This window comes from Pteronotus mesoamericanus, unplaced genomic scaffold (assembly GCF_021234165.1).
Source record: "Pteronotus mesoamericanus isolate MK-2021 breed Mesoamerican mustached bat unplaced genomic scaffold, CSHL_Meso_final scaffold_125, whole genome shotgun sequence".
Lineage (NCBI taxonomy): Eukaryota > Metazoa > Chordata > Mammalia > Chiroptera > Mormoopidae > Pteronotus > Pteronotus mesoamericanus.
This window is the reverse complement of record NW_026555304.1, coordinates 7,574,956-7,587,930: the sequence shown is the minus strand read 5'-3', so window position 1 is coordinate 7,587,930 and position 12,975 is coordinate 7,574,956.

Genomic DNA, 12,975 nt, shown 5'->3' with positions numbered 1-12,975 from the left:
TGTGCCTATATAAGGGTCAGTCCAAAGGGATGAGTATATGGGCTCAATTTGCAATTTGGTAAACCTGGTCACTGTCCTGCAAACTCAGATGGGTGTGACCTAAATGCCAGTGGAAGTATTTTAAAATTCTAGGTCAACACAGAAAATACTTTGCTCCATTGTAATCCACATCAAATAAGATAGAAAGTGGGGAATAAAAAGCAGGTTTCATCTCAAATTGTCTTTCAACACAGTTAATAGAAAGTGGGATGCACATATTAGAAACCAAAGTGTTAATTGGCATGAAACATTCAAAAGTCATTACCAAACACACCAGGCATCAGAGACAACTGCTAAGTGAGGAAGGCAACAGGACAGCTGCTTCAAACTCAGCCTCCAAAGGACAAACTTTGGTGGACCTGGAACTGCTTTTCCACACATGTTTGACACAAATGCAAACACACACATGCATATACAAAGATACATACATGCACACATGCAGGCACACGTGCATATATACATGCACGCTCCACACTTTTCTCAGGGTGATATTGAGCTTCAGGACTACAGACTTGCTGAGCCTACGCTTCCCCAGTTTCCAGTTTGGAATCTATCCAAAGGGGCCAGCTATGTTCCAAGGGCACTAGTTCTAAGTGCAGGTCCTCCTCCTAAGTAATCATTTTTCCAAACATTGATTATACTAAGCAGTCAATTGTCAAATATTTTAATTTGGTGAATAAAACCCCCCTTGACCCTACAATGCTGTAAATGAAAGCAAAACTCCTCTGAACCTCTGGGGCTCCACCTCCATGTAAGTGACAGGCCCAGCTCTGGGGTGCCAGGATTCCCACAGGCTTCCCAGGGTTCCAAGCACCAGGTTTCAGTATGGGGGCATCCTGAACATTCACTGCCTTTACATTTGCATTTGACTTAGATGAAATGAAAAAATAAAAATATCACTTCATGGAAAAAATAGAAGTCCTATCCCTCTCAATAAAAAGGGAGTCAGAAACTGCATGCTTTTAAAGCAGGCTGCAAGAGTGAATGTAAGTTGTTTCTGATCCATGACAACTGAAAACACCCTCCACTCGGCATTGGGACTGACTAAATGAGGCAAAAAGCACAGGATATATTGTGCACATGCCCCAGAGATCCAAGTTCTCTCAATAACAGAGCTCAGAGTCTGGAAGATTACAGATGGGGGTGAGGGGAGGGGGAATGAGAACATTTATCCCTTCAGTAGCTAGGAGGGAGTGAATGAGGTGCATCAAGGACTTCCTGTACGAAGGGCTCCTTCATCTAGAAGCCAAAGTGTATGTAGGATCTCATGAGATAAGGAGGAAGCCACAGGCACTGTGGGATGCAGCAGTTGGCAAGAAGAGGTTTCCACATGTGAAGAGAAGAGAGCTGAGTCACTGTGGGTGTGTCCTGGGTGTGAGCTGGAGCCGGAATACACAAGGCACTAGGCTGTGAAAGTGTGGACTCTACCCCAGGAGCTGTGGAGCCAGGAAAGGGTAAAGAGATACAATCCCATTTGTATTTTGAAAAGATCTTTTTGACTGCAGGGTGAAGGGAGATTTAGAGGCAGTTGGACTGTATTTGTATTATGGTCATTCTGGAAATTAAAAATGAGAAGGCCCTAGTTCCAGCCTGAGGAAAGCCAAGTGTCAGCCCCTTGAAAGCCAGAGTTACCTGCAAAGAGGAGAGGGAACATCAGGGAGGAGGAGAAACAGGTGGCCCAGGAAAGAAAGACCACCAGAAAGTGTGCTCAAAACTGATTGTCAGCTGAGGGGCCACAGTAAAAGAAAAGGGTGTTGGGGTTAGTAACATGAAGGCCCTGGTTACCTTAGCAAGACATGTTTTGGCTGGAGCAGTGGATTCAAGCTAAATGGGAGTGAACTGGGGAAAGGGAGAAATAGCAACTTTTTAGGGAACAGAGGAAAGATGGCAGGGTTGGGAGGAGGAAGTTGTCTATGGAAGGGTGGTTTTGTTGTTGTTACTGTTTAAAGTGAGAATGGTTTTCCTGTGTTTCAATGCCAATGGGCTCTCCAGTTGAATATATTACATTGATTACATTTACCTTCTCTCTCTTCTGAAACCCCACTAGAGTGGCAGTAAATTTTACAAGGTTTGGAGGCCCAGGGACAAAGGCATGGACTGGAGACATCAGGAAAAGAGACACTTCAGAAAACTTTTGGGAGAGGCAACCTGGGTGAAAGGGTGGAAGCTGCCTTAGCAAAGTGGAGGGAGCTGCAACTGGGACTTGCAGAAGGGGTGCTAACCATGGGAACCCCAGGGAACTTTAGGATCTGTGAGCTGGGCTGAAACAGAAGAATCCAAAGGGGCTGGAGCCCAGTTTCCCCTCCCACCTGCTTTCCAAGTACAGCCCAGTGGTGGTTACAAGGACCTACACAAGTTATAAAATGGCACAGAACTGCACACATATACACACCATGCATGTCAGTTTCCTGGTTTGGGTATTGTACTACAGTAAAGTAAAATGTAACCAGCAGGAGAACTGGATGAAAGTTCCATGAGACATCTCTGTACCAACTTTACAGATTCTTATGAATCTCTATTTCAGAATAAAAAGTTAATTTTAAGTAATCAAAAATCAGTATGTCCACTTTTTTCTGGTAAAAGATTTAACACATGATGTTTGTATTCCAATGGGAAAATTGAAGGGTAAATGTGTTCTACTCATCATACTCAAGTACTGGGGTGTGGACTCCTGGTGAGAAAGAACCAGGTCACTCTCTGTCATAAAGAATAGGGAGGGGCAGAAAGACCCGGCCTAGAAGTCCCATGGACTTGTTACTCCCTGAGCTTGTGTTACCGAACAAAAGGACCTGTTGGGGGGCAGGGGGCGTGCCCAGATGCTATTACTGAAACAATGACACCCTCCTTCCCGGGAACCCTCGGTTATGGGTCCTTTGCCCGCCACCCTTGGAATTATTGCTCTGAATGGCAGAGTTTGGTGAAAAGGAAAGGAACTATTTATTCAAGTTATACAGGTTTGATTAATGGCCAAATGTCACCCTTAAACCTCAAAATCCCTTTGAAACAACCACCAGCACATACACCATCCTGCCTCCCCCCTTTGCCCAGTTAGGCCAGTCAGGCCAGTCAGGGGTACCATCCTTCAGAAGAAAAAGAACAGAAGTCCGGGGCTCAGCTAGACAGGCCTCTCTCGGGTCTCAGCACCATTCGCTACATCGCCGCGATCTCCAGCTCTTAATCCATAACCATGTGGCACCTTCTCCTGGCCCACTAGCAAGAGTCCTTTCTCCCCTCTTTCTTCCCGTGTGGTCTTCACACTGTTCCCCAGAATCTGTGTCCCTTTTACTCTCCTGCAGACCCCTGTCTCTCCTCTCTCCTTCCCAGTTACATTCTGTATTAAGTCTTTTAAACCTTCCTGATTAGCTTTGGTGACATGCCAAATAATCCTCTTTGCAAATGAGGAATGAAGCTATCCTGTTATTGACAGGCAAACTGACTTCTCAATGGCCCTGCTCAAGGCTCCCATCCCCTATGGCAGCCCGCCCTAGGGTGGGGAGAATATATTTTTCTTGGACACCCCAATCTCTGGACCCCATTACAAAATACCCTTTGGTGGGGTGGCGGGGTGGCCCTGGCTGTGCCCTGTTACACTTGTGGTCTGAATGAGTAATGGTTATTTTTTTCCTGAGATATCCTCTTTCTGGACAATATAATAGAGCTCATAGAACTAAAAATCCTTGAGCCAGCAAATTCTGGGGACCTGCACTAACTAGGGGAGCTGGGGAAGCTTGAGGAAGGGCGCAGAGCTTCGGGCTCTCGGTGCTCAGAGAGATGTGCACAAAACCTAGTCCTGCCATTGCTGGTTCTCAAGTTACTCACCTCCTTGACTCAGCTTTTTGGATCACCAATAATTCACAGCTGGAGTGTGTTTTCCTGCTTTATCTACTACTCTCCTCTGGCTTGACCTGAGCCTCCAAATTTAAAATCATAACACTGCAAACATTTTTCCTTCCTACTGTCCCCTTTATTTATCTTTAAGTGCCTATGTGAGCATGATACTTCATGAAGCCCTGCAAAATTCACCATGACCTTTACTGAGTGGAATTTACCTTACTTTTCATGAATCAACATTAGTGAAAATTCTGTATTACCTGTGGGGCTCCAGGCAGCAGGTTGGCCTAGCAGGCAGGTTTATCTCCTGCTTTATGGTTTACCTCTCCTTTTATCTTACTTTGCAAGAACCTAAGTCTGCATAGCTGATAGAGCTAGGAGTCAGGGAACCTCTGGTTGCTCTTACTACTTAGGGACCTGCAGCCATTAAGCAACTATTCTGATGCCTTCACAAAGTGCAGGGGCTGAGAAATGAGTCATTTGTTTTCCTCTTGTTGGGAATAAAGAAGGGAGCAATAGAGAAGGGAGGGAGGACGGGTGGATTTGTGTCCTTTGTTTTTTCTGTCCTCATTCTGAATGTTGAATTCTCTGGATTTATTCTATAATTTTATTATCTTTTATCCCCTCTCTTTGTCTTTTTACTCTAATTACTGGGGAATAAATTTTTTTATTCTTTATCTTCCAACCTTAACCAATGCACATTTTAAAATTTTATAAGTAAATTTCCTCTCTCACCCCAACCCCAGGCAATTTCTCTGATTGTTTCTTTTTCATAGATTCCATTCTTGTTTTATTGGTGCAATATTTTCTCTGTAGCTGTAAAATTTGTTTTGATGTTTTTATGACCACAAAGATCTGTTTCTTCTCTGCGAAGATCTTTCTCATGATACTCTTTTATATCTACACCCACCCTTTCCTCACCAGCCCCTCTCTCAATAACTAACCCTTGGCCTCCACTAATCTCTTCTCCATTTCCATTCATGGTATGTAAATGAAATCGTACAAAATGTGACCTTTAGAGACTGGCTCATTTCATTCAGCATGCATCAACAGTGATTCCTTTTTATTGCTGAGTAAAATTCTTGGGTATAGATGTACTACAGTTTAACATTTCACAATTCATTAGGAATGTTTGGGTTGTTTCCAATTTTTGTCAATTAAAGTTGTTGTGAATAATCATATACAGGTTTCCTGTGGACAGAGCTTTAATTCTACTGGTATGAATGCCTCAGATTGTGATTGCCAGGTCACATGGTATTGCATGTTTAATTTTTTAGGAAACTATGAAACTGTTTCCCACAGTGGAACAGTTTTACATTTTACATTCCCACTAGAGTGACCCAGTTCTTCCTCACCATTACCAGCATTTGGTATTAAAATAATTTTTTTTAGTCGATCTCATAGGTATGTAGTAAAATTTCATTGTGGCCATAATTTTCTTTTTCCTAATGGCTAGTCAAGAGCCTAGTTTCCATCCACATTCTTTGGCATGCCTTTTACCCATTTTCTATTTGAATTCTTTAAATGTTGAGTTTTGAGAGTTCTTTATATTCTCTAGATATGAGTCATTTATCAGATGTGTAGATTGCAAATGTTTTCTTCCCATGGACAGTTTGTCTTTTCACCCTCTTATCAGGGTCTTTTGCCTAGCACAAGTTTTAATTTTGATGAGGTTCAATTTTCGATCTTTTATAGATCACGTTTGCTATCATGATCTATAAAACTACGAACTCTTCATGAAGCCCCAGGTCCCAAAGGAGTTCTCTGTTATTTTTCAAATATTTTACAGTTTTACATTGTCCATCTAAATACGAGATTCACTTTGAATTAGCTTTTGTTTAAGATAAGAGGTTTAGGTCAAGACCCTTTTTTTCCCCCCCCTTTTTTTTTTTGCTTTTGGATCCCAATCGCTCCAGCACCATTTTTTGAAAAGACAACTATTCCTTCATTGAATTGCTTTTACACCTATGTCAAATATTAATTGATCCCCGTATGAGGCCATTTCTGTGTTCTCTATTCTTTTCTATTGATCTATGTACCTCGCCTTCTGGCAATAACACTATTGATTGATTTATCTCTATTGGAAATCTTGAAATTAGGTAAAGTGATTCTTCCCATTTTATCCGTTGTCTTTAGAATTGTTCTAGTGATGTTATTTACTTTGCTTTTTCACATAAATTTTACAATAATTTTGTCTGGTTCTACAAAAGAATTGTTTGGGTTTTATTAAGAATAGTGTTGAATATATATATATATATATATATATATTTTGGAGAATTGGCTGCTTTATTATCTTGAGTTTTCTAATCCACTAATGCGATATGTCTCTCCATTTATTGAGACCTTGGATTTCTCTTTTTAGTGCTTTGTAGTTTTCAGCATACAAGCCTTGTACATATTTTGTTAGAGCTATACCAAAGACTTTTTGTGATTATATGTTGTATTGTATTTTTAATTTCAGTTTCTATATATCCATTCCTAATATAGGGGAATACAATTGATTTTTGTATGTTGACACTGTATCCTGCAACCTTACTTATTAGTTCTAGGAGATTTTATTTGTTTGTTTTTTGGAAATTCCTTAGGACTTTTATGAAGATCATCATGCTATCTGCAAATAGGAACAGTTTTATTTCTTCTTTCTGATCTATATGATTTCATTCTTTTCTTTTCTTTATTGTGTTAGATGGAACTACCAGTATTGTGATGCATAGAAGTGGTAAAAATGGGCATCTTGTCTTGTTCCTAATCTCAGGGGAAAGTATCCAGTCTTCCACCAACAAGTAGGATGTTAGTTGTAGGGTTTTTGTGATTTTCTTTGTCAAGTTGAAGAAGGTCCACTCTATTCCTAATTTTCTGAGAGTTTTATGAATGTTAATTGTCTAATACTTTTTTTCACTCAATTGTTCTGATTACATGGTTCTTTCATAGGCTGTTAGTATATGGATTACATTGCTCAATTTTTTTAATATTAAATCAGCACTCTACTACTGGAATAACCCCAACTTGGTCATGGTAATAATTATTTTCATATATTGTTGAATTCTGCTTGTTAATGTCTTATTAGGAATGTATGTGTCTATATTTATGAGAAATATTGGCCTGTATATCTTATTATTTTATACTGTCTCTGTCCAGTTTTGATATAAGGATAATACTTGCTTTAGCAAATGATTTAAGATGCATTTCTATTTTCTGAAAGAAATCATGTAGAATTGGTGTTATTTCTTTTTTTTTTTATGGCTTGGTAGAATGTTTTAGTGAAACCATCTGGATCTTAAGATTTCTTTTTTGAGCACTCATAAATTCCACTTCCCATTCAAATTATTTATTTCTTATTAAAAGAATTGTTGTAGTCTGTGCTTTTCAAGGATTGGTCCATTATATCTAAGTTGTCAAATATATGTGTGCGGAATTGTTCCTAGGTTTTTGTTTCTTCTTCCCCTTGATGTTTTCAGGGTATGCAGTGACAGCCTCTGTTTCATTCCTGATACTGGTAATTTCTGTCTTCTTTTTTCTTTGTCAGTCTGGCTAGAAGTTTGTTAATTTATTGATCTTTCCAAGAACCACCTTTTCTTTTATTGATTATTTTTCTATATTAATTGAATTAATTTCTGCTCCTATGTTTTTTATATCCTTCTTTCTGCTTGCTTTGGGTTTATTTCATTTTTCTCATTATGGTTCCTTGAGGCAAGAGCTTAGATTATTAATTTGAGACATTTTCCCTTTCCTAATCTCAGCTTTTTAAAATGTTTTTAATCAAGAAGAAAGTTTTGTGCATTGTTTTCATTCATTTAATGTGAAAAGAAAAGCTTTTCACACATGTGCATATTGTATAAAATTACAGACTTTCTATGCCTCATTTAAACGCCTAGATAGTTAACATTTTTACCCATTGAATATGGAACAAGGTACCATCTTCCAGATGTAGACATTGAAACTTGGAAGTTTGACAGGGTCTTTATTAATTAGGAATGATGACAGAATCAAGATTCCCCACACTTCTCCTGACTGCAGCATTCTAGCCTGGCTAACAGTCCGAAGGGCTTGACAGGGACTGTCTAGCAGGGATCTGGGCAGCTTCCATCCAGTTCCCCCAAAGCAGCCACACACAGCTCAGAGCCAAGAGTACATGTGGGGACTGGCAAGAGTGAGGGTGAGCAGATGGTGTCCATCTTCCTCCCCTTTCTGTTCTCAGGCTCTAGCCAAGTGAGGTCAAGGAAGTCACGCCCTGGGCCTCTCTGCAGGCTTCCCCAGTACTGGTCATCTACACATAAAGTTTAGTCCAATGTCTTTCAGGAGGACTGCAATCTCCAAAAAGCTAAAATAGATCAACAGATTTCAAATGGGCAAATCTCTCCAATTCTGCCACTTACCACCTGTGTGACATTGGGCAAATGTACAATCATCTCTGGGCCTCAGTTTCCTCATCTGAAAAATGGGATGTTATTGCTGTTGATCTCATAGGGTTGCTGTGAGGATTAAGGAGTAAGCACTGTGTGTGGCTCTTGGAACAGTGCCCAACAGGAGTAACCACCAAGTCAGTGCTGGTATTTCCTCTTTCTGCCCCCATCAGTCTCTTCTGCTTAAAACCCACAAGCTTTTGATGATGAAGAAGTGAGAAGATCCACAATTACTGTTACGTTTATCTCCATGCCCACACCCAAGGAAACTCTTCTGCAGCCAAGAAAAAGCTATTATCCAACAATGTTGCAGATACTTGTTCAAAAAGACAGGAGCCTAGGAGGAGTACACAGAACGGGTCCAAGCAGAGTGCAGACAGGTTTGCGCAGCCCACCTGTTCACTGCAGCTATGTGAATGATTGTGTAAACACAACCAAGCATTTGCATTGAATTATACCACAGATAGTGTGCATAAGCAGTCTTCCATAAACAGAGTCCTGCTCTGGCAAGCCAGCCTGCACCAGTTTCCCAGGCATGGCATCCAGCAAGACAAGCATATTTTTGGACTAATTTAACATAAAGCATCAAGGCTGCTGCAGACTGAGCTACCCAGTTTGTGGAATTTAGACACAGGCATCACTCTAAGTCCTCTGACAACTCTCCTCCTTCAAAACAATATAGAGAATCAAGAGCGCTAGCCCATTCTTTCTCCTCTTGCTTTCAAAGTATGCAGGTGTCTATTGAAGACGCACACATGTGTACACACCCACAAACACGCTAGACCGTTGCACCTCCCCAGGCTGAGTTTTCCAGTCCGGCTGTTCCTGCTGGGTCTTCTGCCCAGCCAGCTACAAACTCAGAGGTTCCTACACCCTCCTCAGGTTTGTCATTTGCTAGAACAATTCACAGAACCCAGAGAAACACTTTACTTGTTACGGGTTTATTATAAAGGATACAATCTGGGAACGGTCAAATGGAAGAAATGCCTAAAACTAGGTATAGGGAAGAGGGGGCACAAACCTTCCTCTCTGGGTGAGTCATTCACCCTCCAGCACACAGATGTGTTCACCAACATGGAATCTCCCCAAACTCTGTTTAGGAGTGGTTTAGGAGTGTCCGTGGTTTAGGAGTGTCTGTGGTTTAGGAGTGTCCGTGGAGGTTTCATTATGCAGATATCATTGGTGAAATCATTGGCCATTGGTGATTAACTACATTTCCAATTCCTCTCCCCTCCTTCCCCAATCCTAAAGCTATCTGCCACCCAACCCAACCCCCCCTCCACAAAAGACAATAAATTCAATGATTTTAGGAGGTCTGGGCCAAGAGCCAGGAACAGAAGACCAAACATTTATTTCGTCTTATACCACAGGGTCCAGATGCTCACATTCCCTGGAGGGTGGGACACATTACCTCCCTCACAAAAGTATAGACACCATGAAGAGCACACATGCACACCCAAATGCCCACACATACTCATGCACACCTCCATAGCACATGCATGTGTTCATATCTACACATATGCACATATATACATATGTACACATACACACAGCCACATGCATGTACACACATATATAGTTACACAATTACATGAACACACACAAACTAGGTAGGTGTCTGAATATTACAAACATCCTTACAAAATATGAAGTGTAAGTAGAACAACTCCTGAAATCTTTAGGGGGTACATGAGGAATAAAGATGGTGACAGGAGATGTAGTAATTGTGGAAGTCACAACTGAAGTCGTGAAGTTCAGCTTTGATAGGTGTGTCTGTCAACGAATGAATATTTATTGTGAAAGAGTTCTAGCAGCAAATCAGAGGCTTCATTTGAGTCCAAACAGGGTTATTGTACAATATGAAAGGCCAGATTTCATTTTGCAAATCTGTATTCAGATCAATGTTTTAAAGTTATTTCTCTCCAGCACTGTGTAAATGACTCCACTTATGGTGATCTGTCCGAGAACCACAACCTTGGTCCTCAACATTGCCCAGGGCTCCTGAGGTCTTCTTTCTATCAGGTACCCTTCCCTGTGGCCCACCCATGTGACCCTGCCCCTGCCCAGAGCTCCCACCTCAGGCTTCTCCACATATGTGAGCTCACACCACATTATCCTAAGGGTATGCTTGAAGAGCAGCCTCAGAAATTCAAAAATGATGGCATGCACATTCAGTCAAGATAAGAGCTAAAACAGAGCTAAGAACAGGCATGATGCAGATTAATTCTGACCTGAGGACTGCAGAAAGCATCCTGGGATGCAGGAGGCAGAGGCTGGGAGGGAGAAGAATGGGGAGAAAATAGGTGCATTTGTAGGTGAAAGGGTCTAGCCTTCCCAGCTACTCAACTCCTGTAATCCACTTCTGCAATGCCTCGGCTCTGCTAGGAAAGGTTCCCTGATGGTTAGTCTTACAGCTGGATGTCCTTTAATCACTCTGTACCTGTTTGCCAGGCTGCAGGCACTAGTGTTGGGAAGTGGATGTATGTTCTCTTTTAAAGTTACAAGTAAATATGTAATATATTTGTTCAAATGATATTCAAATTTGGGGCTATGTGGTTTTCAAAAGTATACAGATATAAATCATACGATCTTGCTTTTATTCCCACAAGCCTAGATCTACTTTGATAGCCTGAGTAGAGAGGTGGGGAAATTTTTTAAATTATTTAGTACCTGACATTTTAGTTTTCTCCAACTTTTATTATGAAAAAATAATCCCCCCATATATAAACCTAGATTGCTAACATTTTGTGACATCAGCTCCATGTGTATATGTTGTTTTTGCAGAATAATTTAAAAACAAATTTCAGACATCAGTACACTTCACCCTTTATTAGTTCAGCAGCAATATCCTAAATATAAGACTATTCTCCTAGAGAAGCATTGTGCTATTTTCACACCTAACAACATTAACAATAGCTCTGTAATATCATTCAACACTCCATCTTATTGAAATATCCTCCAAAATGTCTTCCATGATAGCCAGTTGACCCAGGGAGTATCTCAGGCTCGATGCTTGTTGTTATAAATGTCGCATCATTTTAGCTGCTTTTGTACTAGAACCATTCTCATCCTGTTTCTGACATTGACTTTTTTGAGGAGAGCAGGCCAATTGACTACAGCATGGCTGTTCTCAGGACTCATCTAATTGCTTTTCCCTGGTGTCATTTACCTTGTTGTTCTATCACTTCTCCATCCTGTAAACTGAAAGTGTAGGCTCCACACTGGACTTCCAATTCAAGTTAAGTGTTTTTTAGCAGGAACACAGCATTGGTGCTATTTTGTGTACAAGATTTGGCACGATCTTTGCTGTCAGGTTGATCCAGCATGTGTGATGCTAAGCTAGGTTCCTGTAAGGTGCTGGAAGCCAGGTGTCACCATTGAAAATGAAAAATAATTTTCCTTCACCAGTTAACACTGTGCAGTTAGCCAGTTCTCCACACTTCCATCTTTGGGTGCATTAAATCACTTTATCTGATTCAATTATTTCCCCGAGGGCTGCAGGATGGGAACTTGTGAATTCTCCTGTTCTGTCTATATTTATGAGCTGGTATTCTTCTATAAAGAGCTTTTGCTGTTAACCAGAGGTACAGAGGTGGAGATTTGTACTCACAGACTCTTGGGGAGAGGGCTGGTTTTATTCTGAGAAGTGGTGAGAGAATATGCTCTGTAGGGGCTCTGTGGGAGCATGGAGCCGGTCCTGTCAGGATCCAGCCTCTGAGTTTTAAAGCCAAGCAGCAGGGGAGTAGTAAATGGGGATGGGATACTAGGTCAGTGAAAGGACTGGACTGGTGTGGGGAGAGCTGCCTAGGATGGGGAATCTTTGGGGAAAAGACTCCTTACCAAACAGGGAGTTTCAAGAATGCCACTGTATGTCAAGTCCTGTTTCTCCCTTGGACAGCCGCAGTAAGGAACCCCATTATTTTGGGGGGTTTCTAAAGTCCGCAGACACAGTGGCTAGTATACCATCTTGTTGCCCTGGTGATAGCAAGTGGCCCAAGAAACACAGTGCCTCCTCTCCTTTTCTTGACTTGACGCCGTAGGAGTGGAAAATGGAGACACATTTGGTCGTACCTGCACTATGGGGCAGGAATGGCTTCCCAGAGCTTGTACAGGACACTCTGAGTCAGTTTGGAAGGCTCAGGCTGAGGGGGCTCACAGCAGCACAGGCAGGTTAGATTAAGGACAACAGGGACAGGCAGCAGCCGCCTTCCACTGGACCCCAAGCGCAGGCCAGAGCTCTGTGTCCTCCCAGGGCTCTAGCCCAATGTCCCCAAGGCAACAAAGAAGGCCAGCAGAAGTTCCAGCAGCCTGAACTTTGATGCCATTATATGGCAGGTGCCCAGCAGGGCTCAAACCCACCCCAAATAAGAATCTGCTCCCAGTTCTATGGAAAGGTGGCTCCGGGTTCCTTCTCCGGAGAGGAGAGGTTACACGAGGGGCAGGTATCTGAGGGAGACCCTTTCCCAAGATTCCCCACATCACTCTGCTGCTCCAATTTTGTCTGCTCAGGAATGCACAGACTTGCCTTGTTTAATGGGCCTCCTGGTTCCTTTTGTCCTCTCTCCTTCCCTGCCACCCCACCCTCCACCACCATCTCCCGCCACCTCCCGCCTGATGCCCTAGGGTAAACTGCTATGCTCACTCACTCCAGGGCCTTCACTTTCCGTTTCCAGTAGAAGATTTAGGTAGTCGTCTCCCCTGA